Source organism: Balaenoptera physalus (genome assembly GCF_965194825.1).
Source record: "Balaenoptera physalus genome assembly, chromosome: 13".
NCBI classification, from domain to species: domain Eukaryota; kingdom Metazoa; phylum Chordata; class Mammalia; order Artiodactyla; family Balaenopteridae; genus Balaenoptera; species Balaenoptera physalus.
This window is the reverse complement of record NC_138892.1, coordinates 24483543-24509542: the sequence shown is the minus strand read 5'-3', so window position 1 is coordinate 24509542 and position 26000 is coordinate 24483543.

Genomic DNA, 26000 nt, shown 5'->3' with positions numbered 1-26000 from the left:
AGCAATAGCAGAAAAAAAAAAAAAAGAAGGAAGGGTAATTGAGACACAGGTTGTGAAAATGCAGGGATTACAACAGCGTGATGGGTTAGAGACCCACAGACTCTCCAGAGCTGTAGTGGTTGAGACGGTGGTGTTGGGTGGTGGCCTTGCTATGGTTGTGGTGGTGTTGGACAGGGGGGAGGGGCAGGGAGGACGGAGGACAAAGTAGATGCACATGTAAGTGGGGCATACCCAAGAGTGATGCCATGATTCTGTAAGTGACAGGAAGTTGATTTTTTAAGCAGGGAAGGAGGAAATTAGATGTTCCCTTGACACAGGTCCCGATCTGATGGCTAGGAGGATGTATTTGAGAAGATTGACAGCATCTGAAATATGAGGAGGCCTGAAAGGAGACAACAGATTTGAGAGATATTCGGGAGGTTAAAGAAAAAAAGAAATGTGGGGAATGAGCAAAAGGGGGAAGTACTGTGTAACAGTATGTTAGTTAATCCAGTGTACTTAAAAGTAAGAAACATAGGGTTAAATTTGGGGCTAATTTCAAAGACAGTTTTCCCTGCCTCTAGAAGATGTTGTCACAAAGAATATGGTATTATTCTTAGTTATTGCTCTATTGTAAACTTGTAAATGGAGTCTTAATTTTTTTTAAAGAAAATTTCCCTGTTATATGGAGAAAGAAGAAGGGAAAATGAGAGGGTGGAAAGTGGTAGAAAGTCTAGCATCATTCTGTTATTCTAAGTTATTGCTTTGTCTTTGGAAAAGTAATAAAAGCTTATTTCTTTTATAACTTCATCTGTGTACTCGGAGCTGTCACATTAACCCCACATTAGTATTAGATTTTAATAAAGGACAACACTGCAGGAAGAAAGATGTTTGCTAAATCTAGAGAGTGGGGCATATAATTTCATTTTTGGAGGGTTTTTAATATTGTTTTTACTTTTTCATTGTCTTGAAAATGATATTTGACTTTGTCAAGTAACTGTAATAGAAAACAAAGCTGTTTTGAATAGAACTTGGGAGGTGTGGACTTCTGTTTCTTTACCAGTTTACCTCTTGGTAGCATTTTGGAGCCAAAGGGGAGTTGGATCCCTTGATTGGAAAGAGTCCCTGGAGTTTATTTCTGGGCTGTCTGAGACGTGTTTCCTTTTTTCCCGTATTACATGCTCAGTGAGTCTGATGATTACTTTATATGACCTCATGTATCTCTGGGCTAATGAGCTTTGGTCCTCAATTCAGAGCTGGTTCCTGCTGCTCACGCACCTGAAGATGTCCTTGGCATGCTCCTTCTGGAACCTCTTTCCTTATACTTCCTTTTAAGGGCCTCAGATTTCCTATCTTACATGATTCAAGCCCAGGTGATTCCATTAGATGTTTCTCCATCTAATCCCCGACCTCTGGGTGTAGGTATGCTCCTGCCCAGACCATTAGTATTTTTCATTTCCCCTCTTCTTTCTCCAGAAAAAAAAATTTTTTTTGGCCACACCACCCAGCTTGTGGGCTTTTAGTACCCTGACCAGGGATCAAACCTGGGTCCTCGGCCTTGAGAGCATGGAGCCCTAACCACTGGACCACCAGGGAATTCCCTCTCCAGAAATATCTTTATTGACTCCCTGATTCCAAGTGAGGTCAGTCCCTCTGTAACCTCCTTCCCATGGCAGGTTCCTTGAGCCTTCATTAGTATCAAAATATAATTATATTAATAGCTAACATTTTGGGTTGCTTCCTGTGTTCCAGGCACTGTGCTGAGTACTTTACATTCATTATTTCTTTTACTCTTTAATAGAACCTACTGAAGTATGTACGGTTATCTGCACTTTACAGGTGAGGGAACTGAAGGTCAGAGAGGATGGTGGATTTGTAACAAGTCACACGGTAGAGGGTGATGGAGCTGGGTGGTCTGGCTCTAGAATCCAATCTCTTAAACAGCATCCTGTAAGTATTACTTTCCCTGCAGCCATCAGCCTTTCTCACATACACCTTGCTTTGCTAGGAAGTGCCCCATGTAGTTGGAAAATCTGCTGAGATGTCGCTCTGCAGGATCTTGCAGAATTCAGACTTCCTTTATCTTTACCGTTAGGCGCGACAAGCATCTAAATCTCGCTTCTCAGTGGTTCCCAAAGTGCTCCTTAGAGAAAATTGCCAAACCTCAGCACATAAGTGTTGAGTTTCTACAGGAGCAACTTTCTCTTTGTAAGACATTTTGATAGCAGTAGCTCAAACTCCTTGAGGAGGAAGGCACAATTTTTATCATCTTCATTATTATAGATGGAAAAAGGGACCCAAAAAGCTTAAGTGGCTTCCTCAAGTTTGAGTTGCAAGTCTTCAGAGGTGACAAAAATGGTGGCAGGAAAATAAAGAAATCTCAACTTTCAGAGTCCCATAAGCTTGGGACGTATAACATTCTCTTCGCTTCTTCAGCTTATCTAGCACGACTCCCAGGGGCTGACTTGACCCCCCTCCCCTGGGAGAGCTGAGGCAGCTGCAGCAGCAGGTTCTTGCAGGGGCCCAAGTTGGTTGATGGTTGAATAACTGCCTTTTGTTGCCCTCGTCCACTCAGGAAGGGCTCTCCCTTTTTCTTCTGTGCTTACTCAAACACACTGCCTGTTTGCTGCTGAGAAAGGCTGCGGAGTATTTTTATTCTGGTCATCCTCTCATTACCCTTGGATAAAGTAGCCACAGGCACAGTGTAGGTAACATTTATAGTGGTTTGCAGTAGAATTGGCATTTCTTTCTGTTTTTCCAAAACACAGCCAAGAAAAATCTTCTGGTAGTCAGAGAGAATGGAAGCCGCTCACCCACAGGTCAAATTCTATTACAAAGAATGCTGCCACGGCCGCCATCTCTGTATGATGAAAAGGGTTTTTGGCTATAGCACCCATCTTTCAGAAAGCAACATGAGACCCATTTATGCCTTCCAGCTATCGTTTCATCTCCTTCCTTTCATCTTAATCACTTCTGGAGCACTATTCCATCTCGCTATTTGAAATTCCCAGAGACCCCTTTCAGAACAGCTGTTATTCCTCCAAATTACACAGACTGCACCTCTCTTTACTAAGATCGCTGAAGGTTCCCTCAACTGTCAGTTCAAAGGCTGCTGCTTAGCCACTCCACTGTTTTGGAGCTATGAGCTACACCTGTATCCTTCTCTAGTCTGCAAACTCTCTGAGGACCCGACTCAGTGCCTTGTGCATAATAGGAACACATTGAAAAATCATCGCCCACAATGACTTGGCACTTGAGGTATGGTCTCAAATGGGCTGCCTATTATTTCTCTGACTACCCATCTATACCTCCTCTTTCTCACTTAAATACCTCTGGAGCTGTAGCCTGAGTTTCTAAACTTTCCACCTCTATTTGCATTCTCTCTCCTGATTTATCATCTACATCCTCTGGTTACAGTTTTATTTCTTTCAAGCTCTTCAATTCCTTACTCACTTCAGCACCTCTGATGTTCCTCATTCCCAACCCCCCCCCCCCCCACACACAACACACACATGCAAGGACACCTGCAGACAAAATAGTCCTGGAGACTGCTTCCAACAAAGGGGGTTAAAAGTCTTCTTCTCTTCAGGAAGCAATCTTGGTCCCTGTATCTGTCCACATTGTCCCTTTTCTGTTGACAGATATAAAAAACTGACTTATCAATTCCCAATGACTTTGCCCTCCCAACCTCCTAGACCAAGAGTCAGCAAATTTTTCTGTAAAGGGCCGGATAAATATTTTAGGCTTTGTGGGTTATATGGTCTCTGTGACAACTGCTCAACCCTACGATGTGAAAGCATCCATAGGCAATTTGTAAGTGAATGGGTGTGTCTGTGTTCCAATAAAGCTTTATTTACAAAAAAGCCAGCAGGCAGGATTTTGTTTGTGAGCCAGAGTTTATTAACCCTTGGCCTAGGCTGTATGATTTTTAGCCTGCAATCTTTGAAACAGTTAATGGGATTCCCAGTGTGATTTTTGTGACCAGGCCCAGGTCAAACTGCTGTGTTTTGTCCACAGCAGTGTTACCCCTGAACTCTTCTGGAATGTGTGTCCAGATACTTTTGAACTGCTCTCTCACCCTAGCTGACACTTCTGCTTTCCCCTTTCAGCTGCTTTTTCAGATCTTTGTTGATTTAATCTTTCCTGGAGTCCTTGCCTTAAGCAGGTCCTTTGATTTAACTTTTTTGGTTCTTTACTCTTTTCAGTCATAGCTACATTGCCTTAAAGTCATCTCTTTGGTCTTAGGAATCCCAGATCCAGGTTTGTTTGTTTCTTTCTTTTTGCCATTTCTATTAAAAAAAGACAGTTTCTAATAGTTGGAAAAAACATAGACAAGGTGGGAAAAGCATGGAGTATAAAAGATCCATTGGTTAGCCTCGATTCTTTAGTTGCACACAACAGAATTCACTCTAAGTAGTTTAAATGGAAATGACTTTATTACAGAATATTGGATAACTTGCAGACTTTCCAGGCCTGGGAAACATGTTTGCATGCTGTAAAAACAGGAATAATGCAGCCAGCAGAAACACTCCAAAATTGCAAGGGACTTCTTCATATAAGCCCTCACTACTGACTCTGTCTGCTTCTCACCACTCCTATGCATTGAACACATAGCCTCCTTGACCACTGCACTCGAAGAACCAAAGACTGCCCTTGGCAAAGAATCCTATCTCTTCATTTGGTGCTCACATCTATCTTCCTTGTCTTGCATGGGTGTATCTGCTTGGCTGAACCAGAGCTGCAAGGGAGTCTGAAAACTAGCCTCCATAATACGGGAAAGTATAATGGGAGAGAGTAGAGTGGATTAATGGTGGTACCAGACACAACCATTTACTGGCCACAACCTTGGGAAAATTACTTTGTTTGAATTTCCCTGTAGATAAAATGGGGATAAAAATACATTTCTTATAGTGTTGGTAAGATTGTTTGCAAAACACCTGACACCTGATAATAAGTGCTCAATAAATGGCCATTATGTTATTATAAACAGACAATAAATGAACATTTTAAACTACAGATGACCCTAAACAATATGGCGGTTGGGGCATTGACCCTCTGCACAGTCAAAAATCTTTATATAACTTTATAGTCGGCCCTCCATATCTACAGTTCCACATCCGTGGATTCAACCAACCACAGATCATGTAGTACTGTAGTAGGTATTTACTGAAAAAATTCGCTTGTAAGTGGATCTGTGCAGTTCAAACTCATGTTGTTCAAGGGTCAACTATATATAAGTATACAATGAGCTCATTAAGGAAGGTTTTTCTCATACAGAAATAATAAGAATGGAGCAAGCTTCTCACTTCAATAATTTTAGAGTTCTGACTTGCTGACATTCTGTCCTTTGGTCAGTTCGAACAGTTATCAAAATGCTCTTAACTCACGTGTGTTCACTGAATCCAATGCCTTCAGTCTAACTCCAGCCTCTAAAATTCACCCACATCTTTTTAGTCATAAAACATATAAAATTTATACATGATCGCTGTAGGAAAACTGGAAAATACAGAAAAGTATAAAGAAGAAAGTAAAGATCACAGGTAATCCACGGTCATTCCTGATTTATGCACGGTAAAGTGAAAAGGCATTCACGGCAGCCAATTCAGATGTTCATTGCTTGATGCTAATGGAATTCAGGCTGGGGTTCAGCAAAAACTGGAGCACAGGCCGCTGTGTTTGGTGTGTGAACATATGTTATTGATTTGTTTCTCATTAACAGTTGGGGAGGCAGCTATAGTTGTCATCCTCATTTTATAATGAAAGAAACTGTAACAGGAGGAGACCAGTGTGTGGTTTCACAGTTTGTGTCTTGAGAGGCCAGAATTCAGACTTGGGTATTCAGATCCCAAGTCCAGCTGTCTTTCCATTATCATATACGTCTTCTCTTTTCATGAGTTGTATTGCCCTGTGGTCAGTCAATAACGCACAGGGAACAATTCCATTGCATTTTTACCCATTATACTGTCCGGGTGGACTGTTCTTATGCACTCTATCATAAAGAGAGAATTAGTATCACATTCTCAGTTTAGGAAAGACAATGTCTTGCCCAAGATTTCGCCAATTAGTTGCTCAAAAATAGCTTTGGAATGATGACATAATGAATTGACAGCACAGCATGAGAGGTGGCTTATTGTATTATAATCGTGAAAGTGTGAATTTTATTTTTTTGACTGCATATGCTTAGCACATACTAGAGTCTCAGTTAAATATCTTTTGAATTCATGTTTATAACAAAAATATTTGACCCGTGGGAAGACATGTTTCTAAATGGTTTCCTAGTGATTGGCCTATTCTCAGAAGGAGTTATTTCCTCTTATACTGATAAATGAAAATAAAAGACAACAAATGAATACCATCTAATTTAAATTTATTTGGCTTTAAAAAATGTTTTCAAATGCATTCTTACATGATATTTGAATTTAGAAGCGGGAAGAATTTTTTAAAAACAGGACACCCTGAACACGTGCCAGACTCACCAGTATTCCCCTCACTCTCCTTCCCCGTGTTCCTTGGCAGCGGAGCCCCATTCCCTTCCTTTCTGCATTCAGCTGCAGTACATTCCATAAAGTGCCTAAGCTCTGTTGTTCAACTTATGCAGTGCTTCACTGTACATAAATCTATTCTCAAATTGACTCAATCTCATCAGGGCTAAAAACAAAAATAGAAAAAGAAAAATCACCTTGTGTAGCTGATAGAAGAGGATGGACCCAACTGATTTCGAGGGACACCGGGTCCCACCCAAGGCTGTGGGAAGCAGAGCTGATTCTACAGGTGCAGCATCACTCCACGAAGGCTGGCAGAGCTCACAGTAGCCCATGTGTGCCTCAGGTCTACATGCACTGAGGATGAGTCATGGGCAAGAGAGAAGAGGGTGGCAGCCGAGCAGCAGTAGAAATGCGCCTCCATTGAGGCGTCTCCTTTCAAGTCCTTGTGTAACTGATTCCCTGTGCAGGGCATGCACACAGCTGGGATTTCTTCTGGAATGTCACCATATTGCCTTAGTCTCTCTATAGAAACTGTTCTTAAGAAAAGGCAAGTCTTCACTTTAGGAAACTAAATGTCAAATATTTCAACTTATCTTTCACGCTTGTTATAGACACGTTTATTGTTTTCTGTGCAATTTAATTGCTTGGCTCCTTAGCTGGCTTCTTCCTCACTGCATTTCCCACAACATTAAGAAAATGGTCTCTCACAAGACAGAAGGAGTAGAGGAAGTGAAAAGGTGTCAGTTTTCTCCCTTCTCATGATCACCTTCTAGTCAACAGATGTCACCAAAGACAGCCCCACTTTAAACATGGTTCTAGGGATTCTTCAGTAGAAATATTTCCAAGCTTGGAATAGATTATCGTGATCTATTTTAAATGAAAACCAACAGGGATATCTTCTTCCCTGACACTGTGCTTTACTTGTGTTGTTAATAAAATTAGAAAGTGCTTACAGTTGTGAAACTCTTTAAATTTACTTGGTAGTAAAAATAGTAATTAAAGATGAAAACTCTCCTAGTTCTTTAATTCTTGGGGAAAACACGAATTTTGAGTGGGAGTTTAGTTCTTTCTCTAGGGTTAAATTCTGTCTTTAAAAATGTGTCACTTGTAAAATACCAAGGGGTATTGCAAGGCTCCTTCATTTTCTGAGAATAAGGTGGACATATTTCCATTAACTCTTGAGCAGTGACTCTCAACCTGGGCTGCACATTAGAGATCACCTGGGGTGCTTTAACAAGGATTGGTTGTAGCCTCATAGAGTCCCCTTTAATTGGCTTGGGGTGTGGCCTGAGTGCTGGGATTTTAAAAACTCCCCAGTGATTCTAATGTGCAGCCAACATTAAGAACTACTGCTCTACAGCAAGGATCTTATAGCACATCTGTGGAATTCTCAGTTTATAGCTATTGAAATGGACTCTTGCTAAACTTATGGACCAAAGGAATTTGTTAAAGGATAAAGGGAAACTCACTGATGCAAAGGAAGAGTTACATTACCGGGTCTCGGAAAGGACGGAAACCAAGACAACTATAGCCATCGAGGTAGCATGAACTAATGGACAAACTCTTTAGGCACTGCTGGGATGAATTAGCTCCAACCATTTTCTTTCCTTTCATTTCTTTTGCTTAAGGTTCAAATGCCAGGGAGAGAAAGGGGATTGGCTCAACTCTTAGTCCCACCCTTAGCCAGGAGAGGATGGGGTGGGGTAATTTCCCAAAGGAAAATTGATTTGCTCTTCTTGGAAGATGGCACTGTTGATTCTTGGCAGACAGCACGACCAGATGTCCCCCCACCCTGAAACCCTTTTGCCCTGGATGGGGAGGGCGTAGGAACATTTCTCTCAGAAAGCAGTTGGCTCAGGATCAGACTCCCTTGGTGTCTGCTCATTTGCTCATAGTAGTTACGCATTCATTCAGAAAATGTTTATTGAATATCTGTAATATGAGTCTCTCTGGGAATGCCAAGTTGAGGAAGTAGTTGATGCTTTTAGGGTGGTTACAATCTCATAAGGGTAAGAGACATGCAGATGTAAGCATGATATGCTAGACAGGTCTCCAGGCATTGCTCCTGGGGTAAAAATAGCTTCAGTCAGACAGCCACTATTTGAGTACCTACAATCTGTTAGACCCTCCTAGGCCCCGGCCAGTGAAAAAGAGATGGGAGACTGTCACATGTCTGTAGGAAAGCTTGATCCTTGCCTTGGTTACCGATGGCTAGAATTTCTGATCTTCTGACTGAATATTTTCCTGTTGTTTCTCAGTCTTTTGGAATGTGGATGGCAGCTTCCTTCTAGTGTGCCTGGACTCAGAACTGCCTTCATCCTCCCTCCTTGCTTTAGTCGAATTTTCTGGACATAAACCTCATGTCTGACTAACTCAGAGCCCTTACCATCAGCATTATTTTTTTCCGAACCACTGCTCTGACATAGGCCTACCTTCTTGCTTTGCTTTGTTAAACAAGGTCCAGGAAGACAGGCTCTCTCCTTAACCTTGGGCACATTCTTTATTAGACATGTAGAATATGCTAGATGATGGACTGCAAATATATTCTTAAAACTTCCCTCTGGCCTTTTAGGCTTATGTTCTAAACTCAGATATTGTCAGATGACTATTATGTTAGACCTATAGTATATTTTGGGTCTATTTTCTCTAATTTCACCCTCAGAGTATGGTGGAAACCTGCCAAAGCTATTGACTTAGCAGTAATGACAACTATAAAAATCAGAATATGTCTGATTTTTTAATTAAAATACAAAACTAAAGGATCCAAGTAATAATTGTAATAACAACAATAATAAGGGCTAACATTTATTAAATATTTGCTATACCTAGTACATGGCATATAGTAAATGCCCCATAAAGACTGGTTGTGGTTTTTTGGTGTTGTTGTTATTGTTACGTGACCTGGCAGGCATTGTATATACACAAATGTAAAGATAAGTACTTTATATTTACAAACTTATTTCGTCCTCACAACAATCCTATGAGGTCAAGGTACTCTCATTAAACACACTTTACAGATGAAGATACTGAGTTATACAAAGATTCAAGAACTTATTCAAGGTTCCATAGTTAAAACTAAGTGGCATGGTTAGGGACTAAACTTGGGCAGTGTGGCTCTATTTTCTTAACTCCAAGATAGTTACTGTTTGTTTTTACTGATGAATATAGTACTTATATATGGTTGCTTCAAAAATATTTGTAGAATGAATGAATGAATGAATTGTAGGTTCTGTGGCTGGCTTTTTTCAACATGCTCCCTACTACCATGTTCTGGAACACAAGAATTTGAATTTATTTGAAATTTTAACTAACACGTAATTATGATGACAATTTATCTACATAAAAACCTCCATACTCTATGCTCTACAAACCTAATTTGCAGTTTTAAAAATGTTTTTATTTATTATTATCTTTTCCAGCTTTATGATGATATAATTGACATATACCACTGTGTAAATTTAAGGTATACAAGTGTTGATTTGATATATATTGCAACATGATTACCACCATACGTTAGCTTGACACCTCCATCCCATCACATAATTCCCATTTCTTTTTTGTGGTGAGAACATTCAAGATTTACTCTCTCAGCAAGTTTTCAAGTTATGATACATTATTAACTGTAACCATCATGCCGTACATTAGATCCCCAGAACTTGTTCATCTCATAACTGGACATTTGTACCCTTTGGCCAATATCCCCTTATTTCCTCCACCCTGTAACCCCTGGTAACCACCACTCTACTCTGTTTCTCTGAGTCGAGCTTTTATCCAGGTATTTGGTTAATGTGGTTCCTCTTGATTTTACTAGTTTGAATCTCTGAGGTTTGCTTATTTTCAGAAGAATAATAATTTGGCCAGTGTAGACACTGCTTCAGGAAAAGGCAATAATGACCAAGAGAAGAGATGGGGCTGCTTCATTCTTGTTGACTTCCTGATTCTGTTTCCTGTGCTTGCTTTTTTCAGGCTGGAGATGACTCTCCCTAAAGTTAATTCCTCAATTGTCCTGGCGCTGTCAGATGCCTTTCTTTTCTGAAGGATTTCCTTAATCCACTGTGGTTCTTTAAGTGGCTGTCTTGGTAACACCAAATGCTGTCTGGTAAGCAAATAACCTTACCTGACTATCCACGTATATTGTCAGAGGAGACTGCAAACTTTGTTTTGGCCTTAATTTTAGGAAACCAGATCCCAAGGCAGATACAACAAACATGAAGACCTTTCCTATTTCCCTTTCCTGCTCTTTGCTGGAGAATAATAGAAATGGTTGCTCTTTTAAAATTTGTGTTTATTTACCTACTTTTGGAAGAGCTACTTTTTTGGAAGAGCTACTTATTTGCAAGTGACAGGGAAAGAATGCCAATAAACCAATACCTGGGTGAATCAGGGATTGAAAGTCACCCTGCTGGGGATGTTACAAAGACGCTGCTGTGTCTTTCAAACCAGGAGATCCTGAAGGCAGCTGTTTACTGTATAACTCTGTAAAGCTTTGTCTTCAGTGTAAGTTGTGCTGTGACAAAACAAATGTCTGTGATAAACACTGAGTTCTAGTCTTCCTGGGTGTGGGACGGTAATAATGAGGCCCACTCCTGAGTATGGTTTTCAGAAGATCTTCAGTCTAAGAAGCAGAGTTAGCCTGGCTTCTGTGCTGGAGCAAGTATCCAGGCAGAGCACCCAGCGGAGGCTGGCAGGATGGTGGGCAGGGGTGGTGGTAGGTGAACCCATACCTATCATCACATACAATGGAAGAAAGAGAAAGTCTCCAGACATGCGGCTTCTCAAACAATCCTAGGCTAGGAGAGAAACATCCAACTCAGGCCAGGGCGAATTGGAGGAAGTGACCTTTGATCTAGGTCTTAAAGAAGTAGCAGTCAGCTTAGCAAAGAAGTAGGAAGAGCATTCCAGGGAGGGCTGCATGTGTGGAGATTTAGAAAGAGAAAAAGAAACTGTGAGTGGCTGATATAGCTATGTGTAGGGTAAGACGGAAGAAGTAAACAAGGACCAGATTACAAAAGCCTTACTTCCCCCTTATGAGGGTTTCTCCTTTATCGTAATGGCTCTGGGAAGAGAGAGCAGTAGGAAAGTGACAGCACTGGATTTTCATTTTGGAACCGTCATTCTAATATGAAGGACGGGTTAGAGTGGCTGAGGACTAGAGGCAGGAAAGTCAGCTGCAAAGAGTAGTAGTAGGATGAAGACGAGGGGTTTGAGTTTAAGAGATTTTTTAGGAGGTAAAAATCAACAGAACTTGGAGAGTGACTGAACTTGAGTGGAAGGAGTTAAGGACATTCTCCAGGCTGGGGGACTGGGTGCATGGTGGCATTGGTTTCTAAGAAAAAGGCTGATGCCGCATAGCACAGGGAGATCAGCTTGGTGCTTTGTGACCACCTAGAGGGGTGGGATAGGGAGGGTGGGAGGGAGATGCAAGAGGGAGGAGATATGGGGATATATGTATACGTATAGCTGATTCACTTTGTTATACAGCAGAGACTAACACAACAATGTAAAGCAATTATACTCCAATAAAGATGTTAAAAAAAAATAAATGAAAAAGGCTGCTGGAGGAGAAGCAGGTTTGGAGAAAAAAATACTTGTGTATATCCCTAGAAGCTGACAAGATTTATATACTGGGCTATTTTTTCAGCCCCAGCTTACCTTGTATACATACATAATGGTACTTAAGTTCTCAGCCTCGGCTGGTACAGTCCAGACGTCCCTGTTAAGATTGTCACTACTGATTCTCTCCTGAATCATTCCAAGACCATAGGAGCTTGAAAGCAGAGACATGTCCCATCTCAGAATGACTTGAGGTCCATTCTCCCCCAGGCTTGAGCCTTAGAATCTGGGGAACCAAAACAGTGTTTCGGCTTACTGGCCTCCGGGGAAATTGACAGGTGGTATAGCAACTAAGCTCTACCTGGCAGCAGTCAAACCACTGGATCTACAGGGAAGGGTCTCTCCCACTCGGCCCCGTTCAGCGTGTTTGTCCTCCCAACTTCATCACACAGAGCTCCCTCATAACACAGGAGCGGCTCCTACCTTTCTGCTCCTTTCTCCTTCTGCCCTTACAGACTTCATGCAATAAAATATCCACACATCCTGTGCTCTTGTCACCTACAGGCTCCTTGTAGATGAAGAATTTTATTATTTCCAAAATTCATTTTTCAAGTTGCAAAGTCTTTCCCCACGTTAGTGGGATTAATGATAATACCAAAAACTTCTGTGGCTCTTGCCTCCTTCACCTGCGTAGTCCTTTCCAGTCAGGTATTTCCGAGGGCATCCAGAGCGTGTTTCACACGTGCTCATAGGAGTCCTTATGTTCTGTTGTTCCGACAGGCCGCCACCACCAGCCACCAACGCTGCTCCTGCTACTTTCTTGTGTTTTTGGTGGGAATTCTGACGCCTGTGCAGAAGGTACTCTTAAGAATTCCCAATCTGATATGTGATGGTTCAGTGTGGGTGGCAACTTTGCTAGACTGCGGTGCCCAGCTGTTTGGTTAAACGCTACTCTAAATATTGCTGTGGAGGTGTTTTGTAGATACGATTAACCTTTACAAACAGTTGGCTTTAAGTAAGGCAGATAACCCTCCATGATGTGGGAGCCTCCTCCAATCAGTTGAAGGCCTTAAGAGTGAAAACTGAAATGACGAAATTTTGCCTCAAGACATTGAAATCCTGAGTTTCCACCTGCTGGCCGGCCCTGTGGATTTCAGACTTGCCAGTTCCTCACAATCAGTGAGCCAGTTGTTGAAAATCATTCTCTCTCTCTCCATCTCTAATATCGGTTCTGTTTTTCTGAACTAAGGGTACTCTGAACATTCTTAATTCTTGAGTTTCCAAAGAATTATGGCTCCGTCTGCAGGGAAAAGGCCTCTTTCCTTCACCTATGTGCAGTTTGTCCCTAGGGCCCAAAGTGACTGTACCCATGCCTCCCTGTCTCAGTCTCCCTGGAACCTTCATGAACACTTTTCCCTTAGTACCTACCTGCAGCTCATCACTCTGTGTCACTCCGTTACAGGTCCTAGAAGGTAGAGGGCCAATATTCTTGCCTGTGGCTGAGACCACATCTGCCTTGTTCACCCGTGTGTCCCTAGTCCCCAGTAGAATACTTAATTTTTAAGGTATACTTTTTACTTGGGTAGTTGTAATGAAAGTACATGCTGTGTAATAGGTACCAAGTAAATATTTGCAGATTGATAACATTGAGACAGACCCTTCCTGCTATCCCCTTTACTGGGCACTTTCTCTAGATCCAACAACCCAAATGCACATCAGCTTGTTCCAGTCCTGCCTATGATGACCAGCATGCTCAGATCAAGTCCAAGTACTGCTTTAGGCTCTAATTAAGGGAGTGGGGTATGCAGTTCCCTTCCTCTCTGGCTGGAATTTATCCCCCATGTGCTCCCTTCCCACACTTCTTGGTCATGCAGAATCCAGCTCATCTGTCTCACTTGGCATTTTAATTATTTTTTCCACCGATCTGTCTCCCCAACAAGAATGGAGGCCTGGCTTATATATCTTTTCCTTCCCAGTACCTTACACAGTATCTGGAGCTTCTTAGATGCTAAGATAATTTTTCATAAAGAAAGAATGGGTGGAAGTAGGGAGGGAAAGAAGAAGGCAGAAAAGATGGGGAAAAGGAAAGAAAGAAAGAGGGAAGGAAAGATGGAGTTGATTAGAGATGGTAAATTTCTAGTTTTAAGACAACCTCCACTCTCTCAGAATTGTATTTAGTTCTGTCACATTCTTCAGGTAACAGATGTTCTTCTAGCTGGTAAATGAAGTAGTTTGAGAGGCCTGTTAGTTTGAAACTATTGATGTAGTACGTAGAAGCTAACTTAAGACCTGAGAATAATCTGAGAGTTCAACTCACTGAACCACAGAACCCTAAACTTATTTCCTACACTCTCGGTCTGGATCAGACACTTAATGCTGTAATGGAAGATAATCATATTGCATGATATGCTTTGACTAATGAATGTGTGCGATGGCACTCCTGTGATGGCAGTGCTCATGGCTTTAATACAGCTAAGCGGAACTGATGTATGTGTGCTGAAATCTAGTGTTAGAATTGTTGCATTTGCAGCCAGATTCTAGAGAGACTCAGAATGAAGAATCCACCACAATTAGAATGTCAAATCACACTTCCCCTCTTCAAATTGCATTTCTAAAAATAAGATAATGAAAATATGTATTTGTGTGGGAGAGGGCTTATTGTAGAAAGCTGCAAATAAGACGCAAGGAAATGTCTGTGCTCAGAAACCCCATTCAGGAGGAGGCTTTCACTGCAGGGAGCTTCTGTGCCATGAAGAAAGCTGCATAATGTGCTCTGCGAACAAAAGGGTCACAGCCAAGAAAGCTGATTGCGTTTCTAAGCCTCTGGAATAAAAAGGGCATGCAGACAACATTGTTTTTCTGGTTAAGGCCAGTCTTTCCTTCTCCCTGTCATTGGATTTCAGACATTCTTTAAAGGGGCTGGGGAGAGTCTTATATGGTCTATTAAACCTTGCTGCAGCTTTTAAACCTTTAAAGTCGTTCATTATTGAATACATTTGGTGACCACTATGTAATAGAAAGCATCTAAGGAGTCCAAAGGATTACTCCCATACTTTCTTTCCCCCAGCTTCCTATTGTGCAGATTAAACGAAATATAGCAAAAAGGTTTAGGGTTGTTACTGATGGCAAGGAAACGAATCAGCTGATTTGTGAGGTTCCTTCCTTTAGGAGGTTATTCCTTGACAATGAGAATTATTTGAGGTAATCTCTCTCTTTTGGAATGAAAGTATTAAGTGGAAGAAGAGGTTTGGGGGGCACCTATATTCTTAAGGTTTAGTTTTTATTTGGGGAGTTGTAATGAAATAAAGTCATTTTCAGACCCAAGAATAGGCTCTTGGATTGTTCTTTGTCTTCCTTTTTAATGGTTGATGGGTTCTTAAGGATTATAAAATTTCTCTGACTCAAGTGAAGAGTAAGGAGACTATTCATTTGGAGCAAGGTGCAGGTAATGTTATTTTAACAGTTAAAAACTTACTAAGAGATAATCAGGGTACTAGGAATTGGCCATAAGTTGTTGAGCTTCTTGCTGTTCTGGGGATTACTGACAGATTTTTGAAAATGTAGGCTTTTCATTGCTTCCTGCATTTCAGTGTTGCTATTTCAGATTATTTTTCTTTTGCCTGAAAAAAATCCTTTTAGTAATTTTAGTTTTTAGTTCAGGTCTGGTAGAAATATATTCTTTCCATATTTTGGTTTTGTCTTAAAATATCTTAATTTTCCTTTTATTTTTGAGTATTGAAATCTTGGTTGTTGTTTTCTTTCAACACTTTAAAGATGTCATTCCATTGTCTTCTGGTTTTCATCATCTCTCATGAGAGTTAGCTGATTCTCCTACTGTTGCTCTAAAATATGTCTTTTTTCTTCTCTTTACTTTTAAGATTTTTAAAAATTTTCTTTGGTTTTTAGCAGTTTGATAGGACATAGCTAGATATAATTTTCTTCACATTAATTTTTTAAATTTAGGGTTCTCAGAATTCTTGAAACTATAGATATTTTCTTTCATGAGTTTGGAAAATTTTCAGCCATAACTGAATACAAGTATTACTTTTGTTCTATCACTCTCTTTCTTTTGGCATATCAATTACATGTACATTAGACTTTTATTGTTTGATATGTATTTATGCTTGTTTGTATTTTTTTTAAACACTTTTCCTCTCTGTTCTTCAGTTTGGATATTTTAATGGACCTGTCTTCCAGTTCAGTAATTTTGTCTTCTGTCATATTAAGTCCATCAAATAAATTGTTAATTTCAGTAATTGTATTTTTTAGCTCTAGAATTTTTATTTGACTCTTCTTTATACATTTTAATTCTTTGTTGAAAGTCTCTGTCTTTTCATCTATTTAAAATTTTTTCTCCTTTAGTTTCTTGAAGTTATAGCTCATAGTTATTCTAAAGTTTCTTTTCTGTTAGCTCTAATATCTGTATCAATATGGACCTATTTCCATATCTAGTTTTTCTTTGGATTTTTAGACATATTGTTCTGTATTTTGGCATGCCTAGTAGTTTTTAAATTAAATTCCAGGCATTGTATATAAAAACAAATTGTGGTGGCTCCAGATAATGTTATCTTCCTCTAGCCCGAGTTTACCTTTCTTCTGCTGGGCAGAGTTGGGGCTGTTTCTTAATTCAAGTAAAGACTATGCTTCAATTTTGGTAAAGCTCATTCTACTCCTGGTTCACCCTTACTTATAAGGCCTAACCTTCCTGAATGCTAAGGAGTTCAATGGGTCCCTCTCCTAGGCAGGGCCTAAACTCTAATCCTTTTCTCTTTAACAGCTGAGATTCCTAAAAACTCTGCTCTGTTTTTCAGTTTATCTGCTTAGCTTCTAAGCCTCCTGGCCTTGCTTCAGAAATTGGCATTTATATTAAGGGAAAAGCTGGCTGTATAGCAGGCTTAGTTCTCTATTCCTCTGTTTGTTATCAGTAATTTGGCTCTTGAAGTTTCAAATTTTGTCTCTATACCCTTACAAGACAGTGAAAAATTCTGCTCATTTTTCTGTCCCTAGCAGTGGCCTTCTGCCTGGGCGCAATCTGGATTTGCATTCTTTTGCTCCAAATCCAGAATCATCAAAACAGTTGTGCAATATCAGTGTGTTTTCTAGTTCTTTCCTTCTCAGAATCTTGTCCCCTTGTGTTCTGCTTGTTTCAGCAGCTTGCTGATGCCTTTAAATAGTTTTTTTTTTTTTTTTAATCCTGAATTTTAAGTTGTTCCTGAAAATGTTGACCTACCATCCTACTGGATGTCTTTTGCAGGGAAGGACTGTTTGTGTCAGCATCTAAGACGTACGTATTAGATACAGTTTGAGGCACGAGGAGTGCAAAGGCAAATAGAGTTGATAAATTCTTGGGGTAGTTTCTGTTCTATACAGGAATAGGGTCTTGTTATGGGTTGGATTGTATAACCCTCAAAAAGATAGATTGTGATCCTAACTCCCAGTACCTCAGAATGTTACCTTATTTGGAAATTGCATCATTGCTGATATAATTAGTTATTATGAGCTTATACTGGAGTATGGTGGGCTCCTAACCCAATATGACTGCTCTTCCTATAAGAAGAGGGCCACGTGAAGACCCAGAGACACAGGGAGAATGCCCTGTGAAGATGGAGACACGAACTGGAGTGATGCATCTAGAAGTTAACAAATGCCAAGGATAGACAGCCACCATCAGAATCTAGGCAGAGACAAGGAAAAAAATCTTCCCTACAGATTTCAGAGGGAGGTGCTCTGCTGACACCTTGATTTTTGACTTCTAGCCTCCAAAATTGTGAAACAATAAATTTCTGTTGTTTTAAGCCACTCAATTTTTGGTACTTTATTATGGCAGCTCTAGAAAACAAATATAGGCCCCTTGTCTTTAGAAGTCAGAGAAGCTACTCTAAGAGAGGAAGAATAATTAGGAAGTCCTGTGAGATAGAGAAGGGAGGGGGCTGGGAGGAAGAGAGACAAGTTAGAAATAGTGGTTTGACACAATGCTTTATGTTGTCAATAATGTTTATGACATTCTCACTCTTTGAGATATCTTAGAAGTGGTACTTAACTGATATGATATTTCTTGAAGCAACCAGAAAAGGGCTTGAGAGCACTGTCTAGATAATTGTGAGACAAAACCAAGTTAAGATAAATGGGTGTCAGAGGGCAGAAGAACCCTGAAACTTCTAAGACTGTGGCATTCAGAGATGTTTTAGGGAGAATTTTGGAATTCTGCTGGCTCCGGGAGTTTTCTTCAGTGGGAGTGAGGAGGATTAATTTTAAGAAATTTTACCTTGAACCCAAGAGTCATGACTATGAGTTATTCATATGTTCATGTACTCAACATTTGTAGCATTTAGTTCTTTTTTAGCTATATTCTTGAGTCATGCTTTTGGAAGATTGCTTTTTTTCCCTGGTTATTTTTTCAAGCTGTGTCAACTATATTACTCAGGACAGGCTGGTGATGCTGCAAGAATAAATTCATCCTGAAATCGCAGAGGTTTTAACAAAGCTCATTTATTTTTTATGTAACATCTAATGTGGATAGTGATGAGGGGTGTTCGCCACATAATCACTCAGGTACTCGATGTGATGGAGGCTCCACTACCTGGGTCATCGTCATTCACTATGGCAGGGAAGAAGAAAACATGGAAAATTGTGTGCCAGCTCCTAAACTCTTTGGTGGTCTGGGTGACACAATTACTTTTGCTTATGGCCTGTTGACCAGAGCTAGTCATATGATTCATTTCACTGCAAGGAAATGGAGAACGTATGGGAACACATAGAATATTTTGATAAGCATTATTGTCTCTGCCATTCCACCTTAACCAGTAAATGAGCTACTGTTATTATCCCCATTAAATAGACAGGAACATTTGAAGCATAAAGAAGTAATTTGCCCAAAGTCACACAGCTAGTGATCTGCAGAGATAGGACTCAGACCCCAATCTGAATTCATAAGCACTGTGCCATATTATATGGAGAGGAAAGAGTGGTCAATATGCTTTGAATTTGGGCCTTCCTAGTGCTCCTCCCTCTGTCCCCCATGCAGTGGGCTTTTCTTTATAGTATTTCTGATTCCTAAAGTAAGATGTCAAGAACTGTTGTGTGAAACATGTCTTCTGCTCATTTTTGGAAAATGAGCAAAACAGATTATTTTCTGTGAAATATTTCTTAACTAGCTATGTTAGTCTATTCAGGCTGCTATATCAAAATACCAATAATTGGGTGGCTTAAACCACAAACATTTATTTCTCATAGTTCTGAGTGCTGGGAAGTCCAAGATCAAGGTGCCAGCAAATTCAGTACTGGTAAGAACCTACTTTCTCGTTTATAGTCAGTGGTCTTCTCACTGTGTCCTCAGATGGCAGAAGGAGTTGGGGTCTCTTTTATAAGGAAACCAATCCCATTCACAGGGGCTCCACCCTCATGACCTAACTATCCCCCAAAGGCCCCAAACTCCTGATACCACCATGCTGGGGATTAGGTTTCAACATACAAATTTTTGTTTAGGTTTCAACATATGAATGTTGAAGGACACAAACAGTATATAGCACTAACTAGCTAAAACTGATCTCTCCTTGCTCTGAGCCCTCATCACACTTGGATTGCATTGCAGTAAAAAGGAATTGGGGGATTTTAGTTTTTCCATAATCCCATAATCCTGTAACATCTATTGGCCTCCCTACCATACATACAACACACACCCACACACACATACCTCTGTATTATGTGCGGTTGACATGTCCTCAATCTTATGCATAGTGCTGGGCAAATACGGATTTTTATTTCCCTTCTAAGCAGACCGTGGCCCCTAAACCACTTCTGTGTAGAAATTTTGGTGCTACTGTTCACACATTTGGGGATTCACTCTTTCCTTAAACAAGCAGTTTTGAGTACATGCCTTGTGCTACTCACTGTGGGTGCAGCAAAGAATAAGATGCATATAGTCCCTCTTTCTATAAAGTCAGGACCAATAAATACACAAAGAAGTGTATAATTACTTGTTGTAACCTTCCCATGGTTGATTTCCCCAACTTAATTGCAAATTTCTTGAAGGCATTAGGCACATCTTATGCTTGTTGGATCCTTCCACCATGCTTGGTTGAACTCTCAGTACTCTTGGTTGATTATTAATTATCTGACCATCTGGACCTGAGAAGAAATTCTAGGTCTTCTTGGCAGAAGGAGTTCTCTGAGCCCGACATATATTCTTACCTGGCTCCAGCTTTTTCTATTTTTCCACTTAAGAAGATGCTCAGGTTTTTGAGGTTGGTTTTGATGTGGTCAGAGGTTAATTTATTCTATTACAGAATCTATGTTCACCCATGAAATTCAAAGTATTAGACTGAAGTCAGAAGTGCTATTTTCTGTAACTGACTAAAGTTAAACAGGTGAGTAATATGGTTTCTAATGCAGGTAATACCGCTGAGCTAGCACAGTGCTGGCTCCATCTTAGAGACCCCTGAGCAGGAACTTGTTTAAAATAAGCTGCAGGGCTCTTTTAACCAAGTTAAGTTCTCCCCTACTTTCTGACCCCCGAATAGAGCAGGTTTCATCTTATATTCCAAGGCGACATCACTTGTGTTATCACACTTGGGACTTGGTTAAAGGAACTTTTATTGGACTACAGCCTCTCATACTGCCTGGACTTGTCTTGTTACTTAATAAGGTTAAGGGCTGCATTGATCTTAAAGTGACCACACAGCCCCAGACCCAGCAACCTGCTGAGAATAAAGCTGAAGCTTTGGCAGAAAGAGCTGTGCCTCTTAACTGAGAGAACAGGCTTATAGAACACCCTGGAAAGGAGGAAGCTGGCAGGAAGAAAATAAGGTCACAACCTTCACCATTCTCCTTTTTATGCCAACCAATTATTGATACAGTTTGAGTGTCTTCGTTGAGCAAGGTGTTTTCCCCTTACATTATGCTGCTGAGACAGAGGCATGTTTCCTGTATGTTCACACAGATCACTACATGTTTCCTGTATGTTCACACAAATCACTACATTAAAAGCAAAGCCTCTTTTGCTTTTAAATTAGGGGTATGTCCTGATAAAAGGAAGCAGTTGCCTCCCAGAATGTGAGAATCACTGTTGCCAGCATGTTTTTTCATATGAATGGGGGACTAAATGGAATATGACCCAGTAAGCAGTTTTTATGCTCAATTTGTGGTTAAGACCGTTTCCATTGTCAAGAATACAAATGGAAGTCTATGATGCTTTGTTAACATTGTTTCATGTAGGCAAGAGTCAGCCTATAGATGTGTTGTTAAAATAAAAATCTGAACTACCTGGAGGAATAGTTTATCTTCTAACTTACTTTACTGTCTTAGTTCCCTGTGACTGCTGTAACAAATTACTGCAAATTAAGTGGCTTAGAACAATGCAAATATATTGTTTTACAGTCTGGATATCAGAAGTCCAAAATGGGTCTCACTGGGCTAAAATCAAGGTGTTGGCAGAATGCTTTTTTTTTTTTTTCCTGAAGGCTCTAGGAGAATCTGTTTTCTTGCCTTTTCCAACTTCTAGAGACCATCCCTGTTCCTCCATCTTCAAAGCCAACAACATTGGACCCAGTCTTTCTCACACTGTCATCTCTCTGGCTCTTCTTTGTCTTCCTCTGTTTGTTTTAGAGGACTCATGATTACATTGGGCCCACCTGGATAAACTAAGGCCCTTGGCCTAATTAAGGTCAGCTGATTAGCAACTTTAATCTCATCTGTAATCTTAATTCCCCTTTGCCAAATAACCTAATATATTTGCAGGTTCTGGAGATTAGGCTGTGGATATCTTTGGGAGTGCCATTATTCTGCCAACCACAGGAATTAGGAGGTCTTTGTTGTCTTTTAAAATCTGATTTTGATAAGTCCAGGGCCTACACCCTGGTTGTGGGTTTTTATCTGTCAGATGTTTAAGGAAGAATCTTTAAATTTAGATCTTTCCAGAGTCTTCACTGGTCTCAATTCAGTATCACTTTATAATTGTCTCGATTTTGCAACTTAAGCAATTAGGTACAGGCATTGATTACCAACCATTTCCTGAGGTTAGAAACTGCTGGAGAATTACTTATTGATTATGTATGACTATGACATGATTGTTTTTGCTTTATTGAAGGTCTGCAGTGATTTTAAGATACAATTAGATCCAAACTTGTTTCTCATATGACGTACTATTCCCAGAGCACCATTCCCAATAGGCTGCTTCTTCTAATCTTCTCGCAGACACAGAGACTGGAAGCTTTGGTGTCATCTCTGATACTCCCAAGTGTCTGTTTTAGTTTCCAGGGCCCTAACACCCATGATACACCAGAGCCCTGATTGTTGCAATAGCTTCTAATCATCTGCCCTGATTCCAGAGTTTCACCCTTCTCTCACTCAAACAGGAAGAATTTTTCTAAAATATGAGTTTCACAAATCATTAATTTTTGTTCCATTACTTACTAGCTGTGTGACCTTGCAAAATTAGTTAACCTCTCTGTGAGGTGCAGATGAAATGGAGCTAATGTACAATGTCTTCCTCTAAGGTTGTTGTGAAGATGAAATGAAGTTTAATACACGGAAGGTGCTTTAAACAGTGTCAGGCGTAAATTAAGTACTCAGCAAACATTTGCAGATATTATGATTATCACCAGTGTGATTAAGATATCAACCAATATGAACGCCTCTGCTCTTGTCTGCATAGTCCCTCTGGCCCAGTCACCTCCTGTGGAGGGACCGGCCTCTCCTCTGCTCACTTCCTCTTCATCTTTTCCCTCCCTACTCACCACCCACCCACAGCCCTTAGACCCAGGACTTCTTATCTCCTCTTGGGCAGGAAAGGTGGGAAGCCTTCCTTTATCTCACGAAGCCTTTTTACCTGCATCCCCTCTGGGCTTGAGCTTCTGAGACCTAAAACGCCAGACTTTGAACTTCAAAAAAGCTTCTTCTCTTCTTTTTTGTTCTGACAACACTTCCTGAGTTGGAAACTTCACTCTTTGGCTTGAATGGGGAAAGTACCAGAGTACAAATAAGGAAAATACTAGGAATCCCCCTAATCTTGCACACACGCATATACACACACACACCAAATTATTAAAATATTATCTGGCTTAAAAAGTGTTTTGAATAGCAACAAACGTGTATTAAGCTCTTTTTATGGCGGAGGCACTGTCTTTGGCTGTGCCATCTCGTTTCTGGCTCCCCTTTCATGGGTCGCCTCCCTCTGACCTCCACTTTACTCCCTGACCCTGGATTTGTATCCCTACCACTGACCCTTTGATTCTGGTGTTTCCCCTGTTTGAATTGATCTTCTCTTTTTGTCCATTTACTAACTATATCCTCTCCATTGTTTATGGCCCATCTGTAGCACTGAACCACTCTAAAACTCATGATTCCTCTCTCAGCCAGGCACCGTGAGAGATGAGAGTGAAGCGGAAGGAAAGGATCTTGCCACTGAAAAGCTAACCAAGGAGATAAGGCCAATGCAAGACACAATAGAGAAAACTCCATAGTACTGTTAAATTCTGGGGTAAAAATTATAATTGGTGCACAGGTGTCCAGAAGGCATAGGCAAATGACCAATTATAATGTTAACTCGACACAGGTATAGAACTGACCACATCCTTCCATCCTCGAAGCAGTTTTCTGTTATGGGTTTATGAACCTGTTCCAGTTACTAGGTATAAATTAGTTCAGGAACTTTCCACTTTCAGCAAAGCTGATGTAGATATATACGAAACAGGATTTACAAAACATTTTCGGTCGTGATTATTCCCACCAAAAGGCTCACCATAAAATTTCTTCTAAGGAGCAAGGGTTATTTGCTAAATAGCTTTAAAACATGATTTAATTTACAAAATGGTTTTGTTTGCATGGGATTTCAGGACATATAGCCATTGCATTTAAATGAGGCAAACTTGTACTTACTTTACCAAATAGCCTGGAGTTCCATGAGTTCATGCAATTCCCCAATACGCTTAATTCATTCCTGAGAAGTAATCTGAATTTAAGTTTTGGTAGAAGGTATTAGTGAAGCATGTCCAAGAGATAATTAACTGCTCATATTCATCAATTCAGATGCCCTTAGGGGAGTCTCACCTGCATCTTTACTCATTTATGACTTTATTTATGAAAAATGAGTCACTACAAAAAGAGTGTTTGAACCAAAGAAAAGAGAGATCTTGAAATTTAGACTGGTTCGGTTTCTAGAGCACGGGTTCTTAAATGAGATTCTGAAATCATGGATGAGTTTTAGTGGAGTTCTCAAGCACTGGAAATTGTAAGCCAAAAGTTGTGTGTATATATGTTCTTTTTGTGAGGAGAGCACCAGAGCACTGATGAGATTTTTCAGAGGGATCCATGACATCCTTCCCAAAAGCTACTCCTTATTCCCCATGGCTGAGCTCTAGGAAGTTTCATGAACCACCTTGATTTCTATCACACTCTTGTATATCAAACATACCTAGAAACAAAGTCAACTAGGTACCCAAGCTCTCAGCTCCCTTTGTCTTCCCCTCCTTCACCCTTCCTTACCCTGGCATTGACATTTGCCTGTTTGGATTCTGAGAACTTGACTTGATATCGAGTTTCATTAAATACATTTTCCTTAGTATGGTCAAATGACAAAACTAAAACCATTTAGTATGAGTTTGATGCCTTTATTCCAGGGAAAACAATCGGTGCGTCGGGGGAGCACAGTGCCTCCCCAGCAGTGGAGTGCTCTTCCCGAGGGATTTTGGATAAGAGCAAGTTTTATTTTGAGTATTAGAAGAGGCAGTGTGGAAACAGGGCGTGATTGGCTAGGAGGCTGGGGATTGCCTTATAAGGTGAGCCGGTCCTGTTTTCTAGGATGAGATGAGCTCCCTAAAGCTGAGTTGGAGGATTGTGTTTGGTGTTATGTTTCCTTAACAGTGAGGCATTTACCGTAAGTGCAGGCTGATTTAGGTTTAGGTTTGTGACATGGCCTGGGCCACTGGGGCGGCCTTCATGTTGTAGGTCCCAATATACAAATTAACTTTACCAATGTGGATTTTGTACTTCATGAGCATGAGTGCCTCGAGAAAGGGTCACCACATTGTCATCCTTGCAGTTGTCTATTTGTTGTGAGTTGTACAAATTTCTCTTTCAGAGCGGTCATCTTGTTTTTGCCAGGGATATATCATAGGCCACGGCCCTTCTGATTGATATCTACTTATTCATTGAGTGTGAGATTATTTGTATCACTTTCATTAGTTTATTTTGACTGTAATGTAATTTTTTCTGCATTTACGTTTGAATTACTTAACAGGATACCATTTGTATACCTTTTTGTGAGCATTGTCTCAATCATTAGATAGAAAATAGCTCCACAAAAAACCTAAAAAGGATCAGGGGAACAACCATATTGCAGAATAATTAATGAAGGAAAAACACCTTGTTAGGTTATGTTATGAAAATGAATGAGCCCATTGTAATGGGATTTGATGCTGTTTTAACATAAATGCCTATCAATTTGGAGAATGGAAACACAAAATTCTTTCCCACTGAAATTGATTGTAATAACATCTTGAGAAATAGCCCTACAGATTTCTTTTCAGGAACAAATTACTCTCCAATAGATTAGTGTAATACTATTTTGTTCCTTTTCTGTCTAGAAAGACTCTTTTCCAGTGTTTTCAGACCTATGACTGTATTTACCTCCTCCAGTTTTAGGGAAATTGCAGTGTGTGTGATGACCATTCTTTATTTTCATAGGCAGGTGACCTTTTTGTTGTTGTTAAAAAAAAAAAAAAAAAAGCAGCTCACACTGTAAACATGGGTACCAAAGGAAAAAATGCAGATCAATGATTGCCTTACAGAAGTTCAGGTAAGATAAGTTTCCTCTTACTGTAGAATGTCCCAATTTTCATCAGCATCAACTAGAAATGCCAAAATACGTATGTAAATCTATTGGACTGTGAGTGTGTGTGTGTGTGAGTGTGTGTGTGTGTTGTATGTGTTGGGAGTGGTTAACTAAGCAGGATATTGGGAAGAAGCAGAACGATTGCTATTGGCCTC